We start from the raw sequence: 12,152 nt of genomic DNA on the forward strand, positions 1-12,152 counted from the left end.
GTTGCCGGGAATGCTCGTAGTCATTCCGACGTTGCCATGCCTCGTACTGCATATGCCTATCATAGTTCGTCATGTATTCATCCTCCATACGAACGCCTAAATCAAGAGCAGTCTCCCGAACAACTCCTATAATGTTGTTCGCCTCCTCCATTTCGTCATCCGAACCTCTTTCTACCTGTCGCTGAGGTCCCTCGTATCGATATACCCGACCACGTCTCATCAATAATACCCTTGCACCGTGATAAAGGTTTGAACTTATAGTTTCACCTTCGTCCTCTATTTCGTTCATTGGACCCCCTTGGTGCTTATCCACACCTAAATACTCTCCAATGAGAGTAATGAAAATACCACCACCTATAATACTCCCCGATTTCATCCCCGAAACTACATTAGCGAGATAATAACCAACACAATAGGGAATGTTAACGAAACTCCTCGGGTCTCTAATACACTTGAGGTAGAACAAATCGTTTACGGTCAATTTCTCCTTATTCTTACCCCTTTGTGTAATTGTGTTTGCTAAGAATCTATGAATCACCCGGAGTTCAGCTCTGTCTATATCTAAGTATGTATGATTTCCACTGGCGTGAAATTCATTAAAGTGGGACATACGCCTCCAGACGGCGTTAATATCAAATTCCCTATCTATCCTTTCTCCTTGGGCAATCAGGCTATTACAGTCGGGGCTCAAAAGTTCAGCAGGGGTGTAAATCTGTAAGGCCCTGGCTAAATCTATCATGGACATTCTGTACATGCGTCCACCTAACAGAAATCTAATAAAGCTTCTATCATCTATCCTCCTAATATCACTGTTTAACTTAATAGTACTAAGTAATTCTATACACCATTCCCTATATATGGTTCTACGAATGGAAAATAGGCGCATCCAATCGTTAAACTGAGAATTACCATACCTTTGCACCAATAATTCTCGAATCGGTTCGGCAAGGTCAACTGTTTCCAAAGGTACCCAGTCAATTGCCCTTGGCATTTCAACAACCTTAAAGTAGAGAATGTGCATGTTCTTTTGATAATCTGGATACTCTATCCAACATCGATCAAATCTCAGATTTGGGTGTAACTGATCTTCATTAATGTCTAAACTCAGAATCATTTGATGTGGAGCGAATTGACGAAACTGATTCATGAATAATTGATCTTGATCGTGATATGGAATATGTTGCTCCTCATGTTCTTCTTCTTCTTGTTGCATATGTTCTTGTTCATAAAACATTTCCGGTTCGGGCTCTGGTTGTCTGGACGATGATGCACCGTCCGTATCTGTATTTCTCTGCAAAACACATTAAACACAAAATTTGTGCATCCAAATATGCATTAGTGTTAGCAAAATAATAACTTGAAACAATTATGATGACATGTTCAATTCATAACACATTTTATACACATTTTCTTAACAATAACAATTCTACACTTTTACATACGAAAATGTGTACAATGTTTTATCACATTTAAACTCTTAACCATGTCAACAATAATCATTATAGCAATTAAACACTTGTTACATGGCATTCAAATCAAACTAGTGCTCATTTTCATATTTTTGTCAAGTCTACACTTTGTCAAATAAGCATATACGAAAAATGTACATCAAGTTCATAAGCATTTATCTCAAATAACATGCCAAAATAATCACTACTAGCAATGAAACAAGTTTCAAATGGCCTTTATATCAAATTATCCAAGTTCATGAATTTTTAGACTTAAAAAGTCCACTTTAATTCTCAAAAACATGTTTAGGCTCAAAGTTTGGATCAATTAACTACCTAAACATGTTACACTACTTAATTTAGCAACAATTCATGACAAAAATCGGCCATAACCTGTTTATATCAAAAAGCCCCAAATTGCTCAAGAACACAAACCCTAGATTATTCAAAATTTGAAGTTTTTAGCTTCAATTCATGTTAAATAGCTTCTATCTAGGATATACATGCATAATATAACAACAATTTATCTCTAATTACACCTAAATTTAACAAAATCAAAATATAAAATTTCTAGCTCAAGAACACAAAAATTCGAATTTAAAGAGATTAGGGGTGAAATCTTTACCGTTCTCCTGAAGGGGTTGAGACTACTGAATCTAGGCATAATTGTTGTGAAGTTTTGCAAGAAATTTGGTGAAAAATGATGAATTTTTGAGAGGGTTTTGGAGTAAGTTCGTGTATGTGTGTTTGTTTGTGAGAGACAGAGCAGCGACTGAATAAATTGATCCTGTCCAGTTTTTTGTAGCCATGCGAGTCGCATGACTTTGTGCCTATCCCCATGCGACTCGCATGGGGTGTAATTTCTGGTATTTTTTTTTTTTTTTTTTTTTTTAATAAACCTTATACTTTTAAAACATAAAATTAATAAAATTTTAAAAATCTTGTTTCTTTTTAAGACGAGGTCGTTTCGGGACGATGCCCTAGTCCGTCCCTCGACAAAATTTTAAAATTTTGTCATTTTCAAGCGATTGTTTTAAAAGCTTAGATTTTTGGATTTTTTAATTTTTTTGGCATACTTTAAATCAAAAAGATTAAAAATAATGATAATAAAAGTTCTCGTCCCTCCCTCGGGTAAAGCAATTTCGGTTCAAAGACCTAGTCTTCAACTTACGACGAATTTTAAAAATCATATTCTTAACTTAATGAGATAAAGTAAATTTTTTTGTTTTTAAATTCACACAACTTAAATATAAAATTCAAAATTAATATTAAAAATTCACACCAAACTCAAAATTTGATTAAAAATTCATATTTTAAAAATTAAAAATTCACACCAACTTTAATTTAAAAATTTATAAATTTATATCAAACTTATATTAATTTTTTCAAATATTTACAATATATTGTTTTTACAAAGTTTACAAAATTAATTTAAGATTTATATTAATTTTTAAAAACATGGTAAAAATAAAATTAAAAATCTTTTTGTCTTTTTATCCCACTTTAATCAATCAAATATTATCAAAAATATGCGCCCCTCTTTTCGGTAAAGTAATTTCGGTTCCAAGACCTAATTTGACTTATGACGAATTTTTGAAATATTTTAGGTTGATTGATTAAAGATATTTATACCTTAAGAATAAACGTTAAATTTCGCAGTGATGTAATAAATTTTTGAATGATATCAATAATTTCGGTCGCCAAACCTAATTTTATTTAATACCAATTTAATACTTTTTAGCGAACAAATTAGCGTTTATTTTCAAAAGGTTAAAAATAAAAATAAAAATAAAAACTGTACAGACATACCTGTGAAATAGATTTCTTAGTTATATGATCTATTCCATTCATAAGATAGTCGGTTTAATTGGTTTTCCATGGCTGCATAGGCATAACCTCGAGCATTCAGTGTTTTTTCTTCTAAACATATGAACGGTCCGTCTCTGCATAAAGTAACAAATTCGGTATTTGAATAGGTTTGATTATTTGAACATTTACCTCCATGTGACCATTTTCCGCATTTGTGACATCGTTCTAGGTGTCGTGCTCTTCTTTTCGCTGCGGATTTTGATTTTCCTTTACCAAATTGTAACTTATTATCTTCGCATCTGGATCCTTTTCTAACTCCGTCCATTCTTTCTCTGATTACTGATACTAATTCGCTCGGTAGTATGTCATTATTACGTTTAGTGATCAAAGCGTGTAGCATTAGACCATGGTTTAGTTCACAGGCAGTCTTCATTTTGTAAAAACCTAAAAAAAATAAAAATTCAGAATGGGGGGAGAAGACTAGTTCTTTAGGGTCTGCTAGGGAAAGACCATACGTGTTCCATTTTCGAGAACTACACGAAAACAGACAATCTAACTCTAACAGAAATACATATTATCCTTTAAAGACTTGATTCTCCCCACACTTAGTTAGTTGTGGTGTCGAAATTGTGTTTAACTTCGTTGTCGACTTCCATCGGACCATGTATGTAATGTTTAACTCTGTGACCATTAACTTTAAATTCAATCCCATTTGAATTTATCAATTCTATCGTTCCGTATGGGAAAACTCTTTTGACTATGAATGGTCCAGACCATCTTGATTTCAATTTTCCAGGAAATAGCTTGAATCGTGAATTGAAAAGAAGAACTCTGTCTCCTTCCTTAAATTCTTTTGAACTTCTGATTCTTTTATCATGCCATTTCTTCGTTCTTTCTTTATAGATTAACGAATTTTCGTATGCTTCATGTCTTAATTCTTCTAATTCATTTAGTTGACTTAATCGTAGACGTCCGGCTTCATGTAAATCAAGATTACATGTCTTCAAAGCCCAAAATGCTTTGTGTTCAATTTCTACTGGAAGATGACATGCTTTTCCATAAACAAGTCTAAAAGGTGTGGTTCCAATTGGAGTTTTGTAGGCTGTTCTAAAAGCCCAGAGTGCATCCTCCAATTTAATGGACCATTCCTTCGAATTTGATCCTACGGTTTTCTCTAGAATACGTTTTAAAGCTCAGTTGGTATTTTCAACTTGTCCACTTGTTTGCGGATGATATGCGGTGGAGATTTTATGAGTTACTCCATATCTTTTCAGAACTTTCTCAAGTTGATTATTACAGAAATGAGTACCCCGATCACTTATTAAAGCTTTCGGTGTTCCAAACCTTGCAAAAAGACGTTTTAAAAAGTTGACTACAACTCGTGCATCGTTAGTTGGGAGAGCTTGTGCTTCCGCCCATTTAGATACATAATCAATGGCTACGAGTATATATAGATTATTATGAGATTTTGGAAATGGACCCATAGAGTCAATACCCCAAATGTCAAATACTTCACATACTTGGATGACATTTTGTGGCATTTCATCACGTTGACTTATTTTTCCGGCCCTTTGACATTCATCACAGGATTTGCAAAGAAGGTGTGCGTCTTTGTAAATTGTAGGCCAATAGAATCCAGCTTCATAAACTTTTCTTGCTGTTAGTTGAGGCCCATAATGCCCTCCTGTTGGTCCTGTGTGACAATGGTTTAAAATTTTACTAGCTTCATCTCCAAATACACATCGGCGTATTATTCCATCGGGACAACTTTTAAACAGATGTGGATCTTCCCAGAAATAGTGTTTTATATCACTGAAGAATTTCTTTCGTCTTTGGTACGATAATCCTTTTTCAAGGAATCCACAAACTAAGTAGTTTGCATAGCCTGCAAACCATGGGATTTCTTTATAATCTATCTTCAATAGATATTCATCAGGAAAGTTGTCTTGTATGGCCGATTCATTCAGAACTTCTAATTCGGGATTTTCAAGACGAGAAAGATGATCAGCGGCGAGATTTTCTGCTCCTCTTTTATCTCGGATTTCAATATCAAACTCTTGTAAGAGTAAGATCCAACGGATTAATCTTGGTTTAGCATCTTGTTTTGAAAATAGGTATCTAAGAGCAGAATGGTCGGTATAGACCACCGTTTTTGCTAGAACGAGATATGATCGAAATTTGTCAAAAGCAAAGACAATAGCAAGGAGTTCTTTTTCAGTAGTTGTATAGTTCGTTTGTGCTCCTTGTAACGTCTTACTAGCATAATATATAGGTTGAAATCGTTTTTCAATCCTTTGTCCTAAAACGGCTCCCATTGCAAAATCACTTGCATCGCACATTAGTTCAAATGGTAGATTCCAATTTGGTGTTATCATGATCGGTGCATTAGTGAGTTTTTCTTTAAGAATATTAAAAGATTTGATACACTCATCTGAAAAGATGAATGGCGCATCCTTTTCTAGGAGTTTATTCATAGGAGTGGCAATTTTAGAAAAAGCTCATTTTTCTCATTTGTGATGACAGTCATGCCACCCTTCTTAGGCACGCATTGAACTGGGCTTACCCATGGACTATCAGAGATTGGATAAATTAAACCTGCATCTAGCAGTTTAATAATCTCTTTCTTAACTACATCTTGCATATTAGGATTTAGTCTTCGTTGGCGTTGCACATACGTTTTATGACCTTCTTCCATAAGGATTTTATGTGTGCAATACGAAGGACTTATTCCTTTAATATCATGAATCTTCCATGCAATGGCTGGTTTATGAGCTTTCAACACAGAAATGAGTTGTGATTTCTCATTTTCAGTAAGAGAAGACGATATTATTACAGGTAATTCAGATTCACCATGTAAATAAGCGTATTCCAAATGGTTTGGAAGTGGCTTTAACTCTAATTTCGGAGGTTCTTCTATCGATGATTTATATCGATATCTGTCTTCTTCTTTTAGCATTTGAATTTCTTCTGTTGTTGGTTCATATCCATTAGCTATAAGTGTAGCTAACATTTCAGCTTCATCAATTGGTTCATTACCTTCTCCTAAAGAACATTCTCCTGTTCCTTGTAATTCTGGAAATTCTTCTAATAATTCCGCATGTGCATCTATAGTTTGAATATAATAACATGTATCATCTGCAGATTGTGGTTGTTGCATGGCTCTATCCACTGAAAAGGTAACACTCTCATCCTCTATACTTAGGGTCAGTTTCTTACCGAACACGTCTATCATTGCTTTAGCCGTGTTTAAGAATGGTCTTCCTAATATGAGAGGAACTTGAGAATCTTCTTCCATGTCCAAAACAACAAAATCTACTGGAAATACTAAATTACCAACTTTAACTAGCATGTTCTCCATTATCCCTCTAGGATATTTTATTGATCTATCGGCTAGTTGTATGCTTATTCTGGTTGGTTTCAATTCTCCAAGGTCTAGTTTAGCGTATAGTGAATACGGCATTAGATTTATACTAGCACCTAAGTCTGCCAATGCTTCTATTGAACTAAGACTACCCAGAAAACATGGAATTGTGAAACTTCCTGGATCAGATAGTTTTTCTGGTATCTTATTCAACAGCACTGCTGAACAATTAGCATTCATAGTAACAGCCGAGAGTTCTTCCATTTTCTTTCTATTCGTGATTAGATCTTTCAAGAATTTAGCATATCTTGGCATTCCTGAAATCACATCAATGAAAGGAAGATTTACATTTATCTGTTTAAACATATCCAAGAATTTGGATTGCTCGGCTTCAAGTTTTTCTTTCTTCATTTTACTCGGGTAAGGAAGTGGTGGTTGGTATGGTTTAACATAAGGTTTATCCTTAACTGTGTTATCTTCATTAACCTTTTCAACTACCGGTTCTTTTTCCTTTTCTTGATCAGGTTGTGGTTCTTGTGGAGTAGGAATAGTTTCATCAGAAGTTACAGGTATTTCCGGTGGTTTAAGTGTTGTACCACTTCTTGTGGTAATAGCTTTAGCTGTTTCATTCCGGGGGTTAGCATTTGTATCGCTAGGTAGACTTCCCGGTTTTCTTTCACCTATTAATCTTGCTAGGTTACTTACTTCTTGTTCCAGATTTTGAATAGAAGCTTGTTGATTTCTAAATGCTTGAGCATTTTGTTCATTGGTTTGTTTCTGAGATGTGAAAAACTGCGTTTGAGTTTCAACTAGCTTCGTCATCATATCTTCTAAATTCGGCTTTTTATCATCGGTTTGTTGTGGTGGTTTGTTTTGAAAATTAGGTCTTTGCTGATTGTAAGTATTATTGGATACTTGTTGATTGCTAGGACCTTGTTGGTTGTTGTATGGAATATTCCGGTTATAATTCTGGTTTTGATTGTAAATCGATCTTGGCGGTTGATAATTATTCTGATAATTATTTCCAGGCCTTTGGTTTATGTATGAAATATTCTCTCTTTGTTCCATTGTTAATTCAATACTGAGACAATCTTTTGTCAAATGTGGTCCTCCACACTGCTCACAACTAATTCGTATAGCATGAATATCTTTAGTCATCTTTTCCATTCGTCTCTCGAAAGCATCTATCTTTGCCGAAATGGAATCTAAGTCATGGCTAGAATCGGCTCTAGCTGCTTTAGATGATCTAATGATATCTTTTTCTTGGTGCCACTCATGTGAGTGGGAAGCAGTGTTATCAATAATTTTGTAAGCATCAGTTTCGGTTTTCTTCATAATAGAACCACCAGCTGCTATATCTATGTCTTTTCTTGTAGTGATGTCGCATCCTCGGTAGAATATTTGTACTATTTGACAGGTGTCTAAACCATGTTGCGGACATCCTCTTAATAACTTTCCATATCTTGTCCACGCCTCATATAGAGTTTCATTTGGCTTCTGTGTGAACGTAACAATTTCTGCTTGAAGTCTTACGGCTTTAGATGCAGGAAAAAATTGTTTAAGAAATTTGTCAATTAAAACGTCCCATGTATCGATCGCCCCTTCAGGTAACGATTCCAACCAATCTTTGGCTTCTCCCTTTAAAGTCCAGGGAAATAACATGAGATATATCTGTTCATCCTCCACTTCTCGGATTTTAAATAGTGTGCAGATCCTATTAAAGGTACGTAGATGTTCATTTGGATCTTCCTTCGGCGGACCACTAAATTGGCATTGATTAGTCACCATGTGTAGAATTTGTCCTTTGATTTCATAATCTGGCGCATTAATGTCTGGATGAGTAATTGCGTGACCTTGGCCAGTGCGTTTAGCTCTCATTCGGTCTTCCATACTTAAAGGTTCCAGATTCTCCATAATTGAATTTGTTGAATCTGTATCACTAGATGATTCTGTTTTAATGGTTCGTTCCTCAACAATCTCTGTTTGAATGATTGGTGGTTCCGGAGGAAAGTTTAATGGTTCAGGATCTACGAACCGTTCCTGAATATTCTCCGGATTCTCAATTGTGAGGTTGGGTTCAAAAAATGGATTATCGGAAATTTGAACTGAAGTACTTGGTTGACTGGATGACGATTCTAAAGAAAAATCAACGGCGGTTATATTTGTTAAACGATGTCTTGATCTAGTTACAGGTGGTGAACGTACAAAAGGTGATGAACGTCTTGCTCGGTGCATTCACTGAATATCCTATTAGTTTTTAAAAGGAAAGAAAAATTATAATAAGTTATCCAATCAATAGACTTTTCTGATTTTGCCCACGTTTCGAATAGCCAAAAGATGCAGCAGAGGGGCAGGATTCGTTTGGTCTCAATATAATTGAGGACTGTTTGGCTCCAATAACCCGGTCCACGTACAAATCCAACTATTACTACGAACCAGAAAATTTTGATGTCTATCAATTTAACCACTTAAAATAAATTTTCGTTATTTTAAGAAATTTAGATAAGAAGTAGAAAAAATTCTAAGTCCTAAAAACTAGAATGGCGAGAAATAAGAGAGAAAAAGAGTTCGTCGCAAAAGGTTGAAAAAGAAAAAATGGTTGAAAAATAAAAGGTGACGGAAAAATAAAAGAAACTTATAAAAACTTAAAAAATACTTTACTAACCTAACCTTATTACTACAACTAACTTAAAATTATAATCGCAAATTGAAATTACTAATTGGAATGATAATTGATACATAGTAAAAGGTGTCTAAAAATATTAAGGCTTACAGGAGAAACTAAATCCCAAATGGAAATAACTTAAAAAGAAACTAAAACTTAAAAAGGCGTCGCAAAATTCTAAAGCACCTAAATCTTAGTCTAAAGAAAAAGCACTTAAGGAATTCTACGGCAAAGCCTAAAAATCTAGGAGTAAAAATTACTATAGCAAAAACTAAGTTTAAAATTAAATATGAGCTAAAAGATACAAATATTACGCTACAACGATTAAAAAGGAACAAAATATAAAAGTTATAAAAAGTTATAAAAATATTAGATTTTATAAAAATATTATTTTTATATTTTTTTTATATTATAGTATTAAGTAAATAAATAATAAAACTAAACAAAAGTAAAAATAACTAAATAAATTAAAAACTTAATTATAATTATAATAATAGTTTTAGGGTTTAAGTAATAATAATTAAATAATATCCGTAATAAATGCGTGATTAGGGTTTGGATGTGGCCTGGTCAACCCCTTCATGCGAGTCGCATGGAATAAGGGGGTGGGTCATGCGAGTCGCATGGACACCCTGAACTGGTTCAATTGGACTGGTTCAAATGACAGGTCACGTAATTATTTAATATTTATTTTTAATTTCTGTTTTATATATAATATAAGATATAAATATATAATTTAAATAAAAACTTAATAAAATACTAAAATAAAATACAAATACTTTAATATTTTGTAAATAATAAAGAAAAACTTAAAATACACTTTAAAATATGTTTTTTTTTTTTTCGATTTTAAAAGATTTTTTTTTTTTTACTTTTTTTAATTTTTTAAACAAAAATATAAATTTTACAAAAACAAATTATAACTTAAAATTTAAAAATATGGCGTTTCGCTTCGGCGTTCCCCGGCAGCGGCGCCAAAAATACTTGATGTTATGCGAGGTGTATACAAAATAGTTTATATTTTACTAGGAAAATACTATTAAATACGATACAATTTTACACAAGATATTTATTTATTTATAGAATGGATATACTTAAACCTTGCTACAACACTTATAGGCAGTGTACCTAATCGTACAGTAGTGTAGTTTTTAGTAAGTCCGGTTCGTTCCACAGAGAAATCTTTAAACAAAGCTCAACGCTTTATTAATTTACTTTTATAAAAATACAAATATATATATAAGTAATATTATTATTATAAAGGAGGGTTTTTACCGTTTAATGACCGGTTTGTCGATTTTAAAACTTTAGTCGCTGTTAAAACCTAATGTAAAATATAAAATAAATACAAGACTTAAATTAAAGCGTAAAGTAAATAACGATAATTAAAATTGCGAATAATAAAAATGCGATAAAATAAAATTGCGATAATTAAAAAGTACGATAATTAAAAGTGCGATTAAATAACAATAAATAAAAGTGCGATAATTAGAAGTGCAATTAAATATAAAATAAAGGAAATTAAATATGAAATAAAAGAATTATGCTTATTTAAACTTCCGTAATCATGATGTTCGACGTGTTGATTTTAGTTTTATGCCCATGGGTTAATTGTCCTTTGTCCTGGATTATTTAATATGTCCGTCTGGTTTTTGTCCATAACAGTCCATCAGTCATAAATATAAATTGCAAGTGTCCTTGTCAAATTATTATTATACCCGAAGTTAAATATTCCAACTAATTGGGGATTCGAATTGTAACAAGGTTTTAATACTTTGTTTAATGAATACACCAGGTTATCGACTGCGTGTAAACCAAGGTTTTACTACTTTGTTAACAATTACACCAATTACCCTTGAATGTAATTTCACCCCTGTTTTAATTATTCTAGTGGCGATTAATCCATTCCCGTGTCCGGTTAAATGAACGATTATTCGTACATATAAATACCCCGCCCATCGTGTCCGATCGAGTGTATATGGTAAATTATAGGGACGTCCAATTGTAAATCTTTATTTTAACATTAACAAACTTTCATTTAGTTAAACAAATATAAAGCCCATTAATAGCCCATAGTCTAATTTCCACAAGTGTCGTTCTTTTATCCAAACCCCAATTATGGTACAAAGCCCAATTACCCAATTTTAGTAATTAGCCCAACATCATGATTACTTCGTTTTAAATAAGCATAATAATAACTTAGCTACGAGACATTAATATAAAAAGGTTGAACATAACTTACAATGATTAAAAATAGCGTAGCGTTACACGGACAGAATTTCGACTTACACCCTTACAACATTCGCTAACATAACCTTATTATTAGGATTTAAAATTAAAATTAAAATTAAAATATAAATTATATATATATATATTACGTATATATTGAGAGAGATTGAAATTATGTGTGTAAAACTCGGCAGAAAACTGGCTTTATATAAGACCTGACCAGCATTTTCACACCATGCGACTCGCATGGATTTTGTGCCTCTGGCCATGTGAGTCGCATGGCCACCCTGGATCCAGCCAAATTGGTTTGTTTTCTTCTTGCCGACGTAATATAATAATAATATATAATATAATATATAATTATATATAATTATATATATATTATATTATATTCTTGTGCATAGTAGACTAGATATTTTTGGTCCGTTGCGTCGGGCGTTTCTTCTTGGCTCAGGTCCCGGTTCCGGATTTTCGGACGTCTTCGCGTATTATTTTATATCGTGTACTTTGCGTCTTGTAACTTGTACTTTTGTCATTTTGAGACGTTCCCCATCAATATTTTGAACCTTTTTAGTTGTCTTTTGTACTTTTGAGCTTTTTGGACCTTTTTGTCTTCAATTTGTCGAATCTGCTTTTTATC

The sequence above is a fragment of the Rutidosis leptorrhynchoides genome, chromosome 9, assembly GCF_046630445.1.
Source record: "Rutidosis leptorrhynchoides isolate AG116_Rl617_1_P2 chromosome 9, CSIRO_AGI_Rlap_v1, whole genome shotgun sequence".
Classification (NCBI taxonomy): Eukaryota; Viridiplantae; Streptophyta; class Magnoliopsida; order Asterales; family Asteraceae; genus Rutidosis; species Rutidosis leptorrhynchoides.